The 9,229-nt window shown below is 40.6% G+C and overlaps 1 long non-coding RNA gene across 1 annotated transcript; it reads left to right on the plus strand.

Annotated features, from left to right (window-relative positions):
* Window positions 1-64: 64 nt before the first annotated feature.
* Window positions 65-8,427, plus strand: LOC125157311 (uncharacterized). Its single transcript, XR_007148941.1, has 4 exons — window positions 65-212; window positions 2,605-2,786; window positions 5,038-5,203; window positions 7,021-8,427. It is a non-coding gene; the product is annotated as an uncharacterized LOC125157311 (long non-coding RNA).
* The last annotated feature ends 802 nt before the right edge of the window (window positions 8,428-9,229 follow it).

Genomic DNA, 9,229 nt, shown 5'->3' on the forward strand with positions numbered 1-9,229 from the left:
GGGGGCACAGCCTCGCCAGCCGGAAGTGTTCTTTTCTCAAAGCAACCGTACCGGCTGCAACCGTTCAGCCTCAAGGTTCCGCTAATTCCCTGGCTGCTAATGAGCTTCAGTCCCAGACCCTGAGGACGCGTCTAAACTTCGGGAGGAATTTGTTTGTGCCCTTTGGCAGGCAGGGGAAAGATCTTGGTCATTCTGTGTACTGGGATGCGTTTGTAAGTATGTTTTCATTACAATGAATCAGCACCTGACCCAGAAAAACACTATGGACACTGAAGCAAGACTACAGAGAAAATATTGAAATATTTAAATTTGGGTTGAAAAATCTGCTTGGTTTTCTCATCTGTGCAGTGAAGCGCTTAGGCTGGGTGATCTCTAGATTCTCGTCCATAGCTGGAAGTTGTAGGATTTTACTCTGCCATCATTCCGCTGCTGTGTTGGTTTCAACATCCGCATAGGTATACTTAATTTTTCTGCATAATTCCTTAGGATAACGGAGTTGCGGGGTGTGGGGGAGGGATTTTATGAAGCCCTTCTGACTTCACAGGATGGCTAAAATGTGTTCAGGGTTCTGCTCCAATCTTTCTCACAGAAGTTGTTTTCCAATCTAACACTTGAGGGAGAACTACTGATATCAGTCTTAACAGCATCTCTTTGAGTAGCAACACAATCCAATCCGATCTCCCTATGTGCTTTCTCCAGCCATTTTCTCCTAAGATGTGGTATTCTCACATGGTTCAGGATCTTGGCTGCTTACAGGCAAAGACAGGGAGATTGATTATATGGTTCCTTGAAATCTAATCCAGTCAGAGGAGCTGCCAAATCTAAATCATTTGTGAACATTTTGGGGGTTTAGAGGCTAGTTTTGGATAGGGCTTTTCCATAAACACCCCTATCCTTCCCCTTTCATTCTCCATGAAGTTGATGGTCTCCCTATTTCATGTGTTCCAAGAAAACTTGACCAAAGTACATAACAAGAGTACCATGTCTAATATGTGACAAATGAGGCTTGATACCTGTTGAGAATTAGGGATTTCTGGGTCAACAAGTGTGTTAAGTAGTGATAGCTTTGAGGAGGCACTATATTAGTTTCTTGTGGCTGCTTTCACACATTTCCACAAACTTGGTGGCTTAAAACAACAGAAATTCATTACCTCACAGTTCTGGAAGTCAGAAGTCCAAAATCAATATTATTTGGCTGAAATTGAGGTATTTTCAGGGACATAGTCTCTCTGGCTGCTTTAGGGGAGAATCCATTTCTTGTATTTTCCAGCTTCTGGTGTCTATTGGCATTCCTTGGCTTGTAGTCACATCACTCCAGTCTTCAAGGCCAGCATCTTCAAATGTCTCTCTGTTCTATCTTCATTTCACCTTTTCTTTGTTTATGTAAGATCTCCTACTACCTCCCTCTACTATATGTGATCACATTCAGGGCCAATCTGGATAATCCAGGATAATATCCCAATTTCAAGATCTTTAATTTAGTTATATGTGCAATTAAAAATTTAAATTTATTTAACCATATAAAGTAGCATTGTTCCATTTTATTTGCTTATTTTACCATAGAAAGTAACAGTCACAGGTTCCAGGGATTAGCATGTGGCTGTCTTTTATTTGGGAAGGTAGGTGCTTTTTGCAGCCTACCAGACGTACTATGGAATCCATCCTTGTCACATGTTCATGAATTCTAAAAATCCCCAGGCATGTGGTTCTGCAGGACACCTCCAGCTGTACCAATGGACTTTAATTAAACAAGCTCTCTCCAAATCTAAGGCATTGTCTGTGAAATCTTAAGGCCTTAAAGAGGTCCTCTCTGAATCATGTACTACCCCCCTAACTGGTCTCCCTGCTTCCATCCCTTACACAGTAGTCTCATAAAATGGAACCTCATCTTGATAGAGTAATAAATTCCTGGATTATTTTCCTGAAATAGTAAGCATTAAATGGCTTTTCAAAGGTTTTTACAATTTGGCTCAAACCTACCTCATGTCCAGTTATTCTTTTTAAAACATTGAAGTTACAGCTGGTCTCTGAATATGCAAACCTCTTGTAAGCCTCTATTCCCTTCTCTATTATGTTAGCACTATCTGGAAAGCCTTCTTTTTTTCCCTCTTTCTGGCAAGCCACCATTCATCCTTTAAGATTCAGGATCATTTGTCAAATCCAGTTTTCTGAAGCAGAGTAAATATGTCACGCCCTTCTCTGAACCCCCACACCACTTTGTACATCCTTCTACTGGAGGAAGGAAAAGAAAGGAATGCTTGCTGAATGCCTACCATGGGCCAGGCCATATGCTAAATGCTTGAAAACATTGAACTTTGAGCCCTGGGCTCGAAAAAAGGAGCCACAGTTGAGAAACTCCCTCACCCTTTTGTGTTAAAAAAAAAAACAAAAAACAAAAACAAACAAACAAAAACCAGCTAATTGTAAAAGGACCACATTGCACTGGCATATTTTGAGATGAGACCCTATCCATACTTCCTCATGACTCCCATAAGACTGGTGATGATTCCTTTGTTCACTTGCCGTTATAAAACTTTCTTTTCTTTGAGCAGTCTCCCTATGGCTATAGCCTGAATTCTGTGAAATTGGTTTTGTTCTTAATAGTTTACAGATGAGAAAACCAAAGCCCAGCTGCATGGCATAAGATGGTACCAGTAAGAAGGAAAAATGTGATTCCCTCCCAAGTCTGTGTGTCTTCAGTCTAGGCTCTTTCCACAGCTCTCAGACATGGGATGTGATTTACCTGTTTACAGGTCTGCTTCAGACCATGAAACCTTCAAAACCAGGTACGTCCAGGGCTCCAATTAATCTTAATCCTTGTTTGCTAAATGAATTCCTGAATAAACCATGTAAATTCCCACTGAGATAGTGTTGAAGTGTTTCTAACTTTCTTTTTAACCTAAGCCTCTTTTTGATAAGTAGGAAAAATAAATGTGAAAGGCTGAAATTTTGAGCCAAAGGAGAATTTACATTTTAAGTGTATAAGATAGTGCTTTATCCTAAGGAATGGGGCCCTCTGAGGAATTTCAGGCCTGATGAGGAGGGATGGTTGTGAAGGGGGGGAGGGTAATATCCCTTCCAAAACCTCCAGCCTTCTAAAGCCCTCAATTGGCAGAATGTCCTCAGAGAAGTAGATGATCCACTTGAGAATGGAAGCTCTTCATTGTCCACTGTGTCACATTTAGTATTCTACCTCAAGATCTGGTGCTGGGAGGTGTTAGCAAGAAAACATCTCAGGTTAATTGCCTGCTTCTGTTGTAGGATTCTCTCTAGAATCATATCCTCTCAATGGAGGAGGCCCAAGGGGTCATCTTATCCAGTCCCCTGACAAAGTAGATTGCATCTCAGTCACATGGGAACCTATGCTTTCTTAAGGATTTATTTTAGACACTAACAATGCTCATGTAGGACGTTATTATTCGTGTCTAGCCTGCATGTTTGTGCTGCAGTAGCAATGTGCCTTCTTTCAGCTCTCTGCTGAAATGGCAGACAATATTATGGATTCAAAGCTCCCACTCAACTCTTAGTCTACCTGAAGAAGGCCTCTGTTTTAATGCTCAGATTATGTATTCTTTCCTAACAAAGCCAGACATTCCTCTTTTTAGCATAGAAGGTTAGATTGGAGCAGTGCACACTGGCTGAGAGAGGGTATTACCACCTTTAGGGGTCTATCATCATTTCTCTAAGGCTTTCTTTCAAACATTTCTGGATTCAGACCAATTGTGAGAAATACATTTTACTTCATGACTCATTTCACACATACATATATATAACTGAAATAAAGTTTCCACAAAAGAGTATTTAACCTTACTACATGCAATTCTAGTTTATTCAGTTTCATTTTATAGTTTATTTACTATCATGTAAGGGGTTCATGGACATATACTGCCAATACCTGAGAATCAAACCTTCTATTCCCACACTTAGCCTGGACATTGAAAACTAAAACTACACCTTACTGTCTAAACAAATATGACTTTGCTATTCTGTTGTCTTCATTAGCTTGACTTTACTTTTCCAGGGCTCCCCTGCTCAGGCAAATGTTTTATTACAGGAGCATCCTAAAAAAATCCAACAACTAACTCTTCAGTTGAAAGCATCAACAGGGAGTTTAAAATCCCCTGAGTCTTTTAATCTCTCACTTCTAAATCCTTGTCTTGCTGTTTCCATAAATCCTGGACTGTTATGTTATGCTCATTATCTAATTCTAATCAAGTCCTAGCATTAAAAGACCTACCTTGGGGTGCCTGGGTGGCTCAGTTGGTTGAGTGTCCAATTTCAGCTCAGATCATGATCTCATGGCTCGTGAGTTTGAGCCCTGCGTCAGGCTCTATGCTGACAGCTCACAGCCTGGAGTTTGCTTTGGATTCTGTGTCTCCCTCTCTCTCTACCCACCCCCCAAACTCGTGCTCTGTCTCTCTCTCAAAAAGAAATAAACATTAAAATAAAGACCTACCTTAAACCAAACTTCCAGTTCTCAAGTTCTAATTTTGCCTTTCCTCCCTCTGAGACATCTCTGCCAAAGCTTTGCATAGGTGGTGTTCTTCTTCACCCTAGTAAGGAATAAACTCAGCGTGGTCTTATCAACAGTCTGTGTTGGTAATATTTAGGAAGCCACCTTTTGACATACTACATGATGCAAATACAACATGGGGTTTATTGGGGGAAAACTTACAACTAGGCTGAGAAGTGGATGAGCACACACAGTCTCCTGATTTCTCCTTGTTCCTTGGCATATGGCAGTCACAGAAGTGTGCATTAAGGCCAGCAAAGAGGGGCCTGCTTGGACAGTAGGCTATCTGTGCAACTATGAGCATTCCAGGCTAGCACAAGCTGTGCTTCCACCTTGGGAAAAAGAGCTAAGGTGACACCTAGTGTCTCTAAGTAACAGGAAATGTATCAGTGATCTCCCAGATCAGTAACAATGCTAAGGAGCATGCATGCCCAGGGCCAAGGTCTACATACTAAGGGCCCTAGGAAGAAGAGCCTTTCCTGCCAAGAACACTGACAGCAGCCAGAGGTCTTGTTTTTCCCCAGCTAGCTCAGTATAGCACATCCAGCTCTCAACTGAGCTACTGAAAAGGGGAAGAAATGAGGCTCCAGGACTATCCAGACTCGTCTCACATCAATTATCTGGAAGTGATTCCACAAATGACTACTGGGTTGCAACCTGCAGTTTAAAAAGCACTGTTCTAATATTTGGGTAAGTAATATGTTCATTATATTGATTGTGGCCATGATTTTATGAGTATATACATATACCAAACTTGTCAAGTTTTATACTTTAATACAGTTTATTGTATGAAAATGATACCCCATTAAAGCTAATAAAAAAGGAGTAGATAACAGTAGAAGGTATATATGCAACAAGGTTGGTCATATGTTGATAATTGGTAAAGCTACTTTTGCCTGTGTTTGGAAATCTCCTGCATAATTTTTAAATGCATTTTACCACACAGATATGAAAACAAAACAAAACTTCAAAAACAAAGAACCTGTGCTAAGGATCTGAACCATATCTGTACAGTTCTTATAAGGAATGTGGAGAGTGAAAGTTGCTTCAAGGCTCCAACAGACACAAATTTCTTTAGGACCTTCTGTTAACCTTTGTGAAAAAAAATTCTAATATCCTAAGGGCATAGGAGAAATATGGAGACTAAGTGCAATTCATGTATTCAGTAATTCATCAAAGAAATATTAATTGAGCACCCATATGTAGCAGGCATTCTACTAGGGGATGCATCACTGGACAAAATTAAAGTCCTGGCCCTTATGGAGTCTACATTCTAGTGGAAGGAAAATGACAACTTATAAGAAAACAAGTACTGTGTAATATGATTTCAGGTTATGATAAGAGCTATGGAAAAGAAAGTAGGTACAGGCTAAGACAAGGAGTCCAGGGAATACCTCTAAAGGATGGGTTAAGTCTAGAGTTGGTATTGAAATATTGGAAAGGGAGACAGGGGAAGGAATAAGAAAAGAGGATTAGATACTAGAAATCAAGACTATTTACTAGATATTGGAGGAAAAGTGCTAAAGATAAGGGAGCTATCACTCAAGTGAAAGGTGTCAAAGCCCCTCCCCTTAACCCCACTAATAGAAGGGCACAAATACAGGGAATCTGGGCTGGTGCTGTTAGAATAGTAACAACACAGTGGTTGCTGGTTGGTTACCTGTCTCTCACTTTTCATTTGTCCAGTGATCCAGCTGTGCCATATGTTGCTCAGCATTTGATTTTGTATTAGGTTGGAAAGCCAGAGCTTGGGATTGGGCATCAAGGAGCTGAGAATTGTTAAATCCTGATCCTTACTGACCAGGATTGGGAGACTGCTTCACTTGGGGAAGTGTGACCCCACATGGATCCTCAATACTACTACCATGCCTTATTATCACCTCACCACCTCCCCACTTTGTGTTTTTAATTATATTCTTCCAAACAAGTTTACATTTACAGAATATATAAATTGTCATTCTACATACATTTGACCATATAAATATTAGGGATATTTTTGAACTATATACATCTGACCATATAAATATTAGGGATATTTTGAACAGTCTTTTTTTGTGGGAATCCTCCTTCCCATTCTCATAATTCACGTTGATGCTATTATATATCTTTCCCTGCACATAACCAAATATTCTTATGCACATATTGTTTGTTTTCCAAAATGAGATCATATCATAAAGACTTTCCTGCATATTTCATTCAGCAATATCTCATTAAAGCCCCTTCAAGTCATCTGATATAGCTGAAATTGTTTCTTTTCAGGAACATACTGTAGTTTTTTCAACTGTTCCTTATTCTGAGCATTCGCTTTGTTGCCAACTTTTTGCCACTAAGAACTATGATGAAATAATATTTTTGTACAGATTTGCTGGAGAGGTATTGTTGCCATACATAACTCATAGGGTTATACTTGGTGGCCTTGCCAAGAAGGATAAACAGGCTCTTCAATTTTTTTAAACTCTTATTTGTACTGTTTGCCAATTTCTGTGGTTTAAACACTTTCATTCTAGGCAATGTCAAGCTACCAATGTGAAATCATTGAACACACTGTTGGGAAGAGATGCAGACAATTGGTTTCAGCCTATAAGAACCAGCTCCAGAACAGCACTTTGAGGACTAATAGAAAATATGGTATTATATTCCTATTTTTTATTTGTTAATTTCTTTTCATGGGAGAAAGAGGAACACTTACTGGCAGGTTCACACTGCAAAACTCTGTAGGCACTATTCACATCTACATGAAGGATGGTATCCAGAGTTTTACAAAGCATAACTGTTCTTGGTGACCCTACTTCCTAGTACCCCTAAAATGATAACATTAGCTTCCTTTTAAGGCTAGCATAAGGGTACAAGGCAGAAGAAGTTCTAAAGTTCAGCATGTAGCAGAATCACCTGGAATACTGGTTAAAACTAAAATTACTGGGCTTTACACTGAGTCTCTGACTCTGTAGGTCTGGAGTGGGGCCTGGTATTTTGCATTTCTAAGTTCCCAAAATGGTGGTGACATTGTCGACTTAGGGACCACCTTTTAAGGACTGCTGATATAGAATAAACTAAATGTTTTCTCTGTGAGCAGGAAATACATGGCTGGGCCACTTAACTAGAATGCCTGCCTTAGGGAGTAAGGGCTCAGGGTAGAGTGGAGTCCCAAACTCTGATGACTATTGGGGCTTGGCCGGCAACAGAAGTATGTGTAGTGGCTAGCTGGGGTGTAGAAAATGTTATGTTTAGGATAAATTTATTGGTTTTGAGGTTTAGGATCCTTATAAAGGACAAACTGACCAAAGTCAAGGACACTGATGGAGTAAGAGCTAGGCACTGAGGCTAGGAGATGGGGTCAAAAAGAGCAGCCCAGGACCACAGTGTAAAAGATATATTAAAAGAGGAAGAGGGACAGTCTCTATCCCTCTTTCTTTCTAATACTCCCTAATTTCACACTTTAATATCTGCTTCAGGATCCTCAAATTCCAGGGTATTAATAGAGACTGTTGGGTGAGAATTAAAGGTACAGAGGTGTGAGAAGGTGTATTGGCTTCCACTCAGCACTGGTGTGAAAGGGCTTGCTTAGCTTGCAAGCCTGATTCCAGAGAATGTAGTGTCATGAGCTCTGCACTAGATGGCAAGGTACCTTAGTGTTCCTGTTCCTTTTCCTCCCTCAAGACAGTGAGCCAGATCTTTCTCTGGACTTTATTTTGACTTATCTGTAAAATGAGAGCTTTGGGATAGATTACACTGATGAGAGATAGAAGCAGAAAAATGTTCACCTTTACCCCAGAAGGCTGACCTATAGCCTGCATAGTTTTGATAAGGATCAAATACATGCTAGTTGCTACATTCTTTTTTAAAAATCTTTTTTAATGTTTATTTATATTTGAGAGAAAGACAGTGTATGAACGGAGGAGGGGCAGAGAGACAGAGACAGAATCTGAAATAGGCTCCAGGCTCCAAGCTGTCAGCACAGAGCCCGATGTGGGGCTGGAACTCACAAGCAATGAGATCATGACCTGAGTCGAAGTCAGACGTTTAACCGACTGAGCCACCCAGGTGCCCCAGCTAGTTGCTACATTCTTAAAGGGTCTCATGACTGCTGTAAATCTCACCTATAGTTAATATCTAACTGAATGATAAGCACCAGAGAAATCTTGTGGAGGTAGTTTAATGAGTAGAAATTCGAAGAAAACATGATCTGATACTCCCTGCATGTCCCCTTCCCCTTGAGCACTAAGCATATAACCACCAGCTTCATACAGAAGAAGTGAAGCTCTTTCTGCCCACGGGTCCTGTCCCCATGCTACTTAAATAAACTTACTAATATGTATCATAAAACATCTCAAGAATTCTTTCCTGATTGATGCATTCAGTGATCACTCAACAACATCATCAGGCCACTTCTATGAGCTCTACATGGCAAGGTGTGGTTCCTCTTGGGGGCTGGTTTTGGAATTAAGGACTGGAGACATTTTTTGAGTACCAGGAGACTGGACTAATGGGCTTGCTGCCTCCCCATAACTGACTACTATCTTGGCAAGGATGGACTTTCCACTCTTCCCTCTCCACTACCACCCTAGTCCCAGCAGTCACTCACTTCCAGTCATCTCAGGGGCCCCAGCTAAGTACCAAACCCTCATTGCCATCATACCCTGTGTTGTGTGTGTGTGTGTGTGTGTGTGTGTGTGTGTGTGTGTGTTTGAGGGGTGTGGGATAGCCCATAGGGCATAA

This window comes from Prionailurus viverrinus, chromosome X (genome assembly GCF_022837055.1).
Source record: "Prionailurus viverrinus isolate Anna chromosome X, UM_Priviv_1.0, whole genome shotgun sequence".
Taxonomy (NCBI): Eukaryota; Metazoa; Chordata; class Mammalia; order Carnivora; family Felidae; genus Prionailurus; species Prionailurus viverrinus.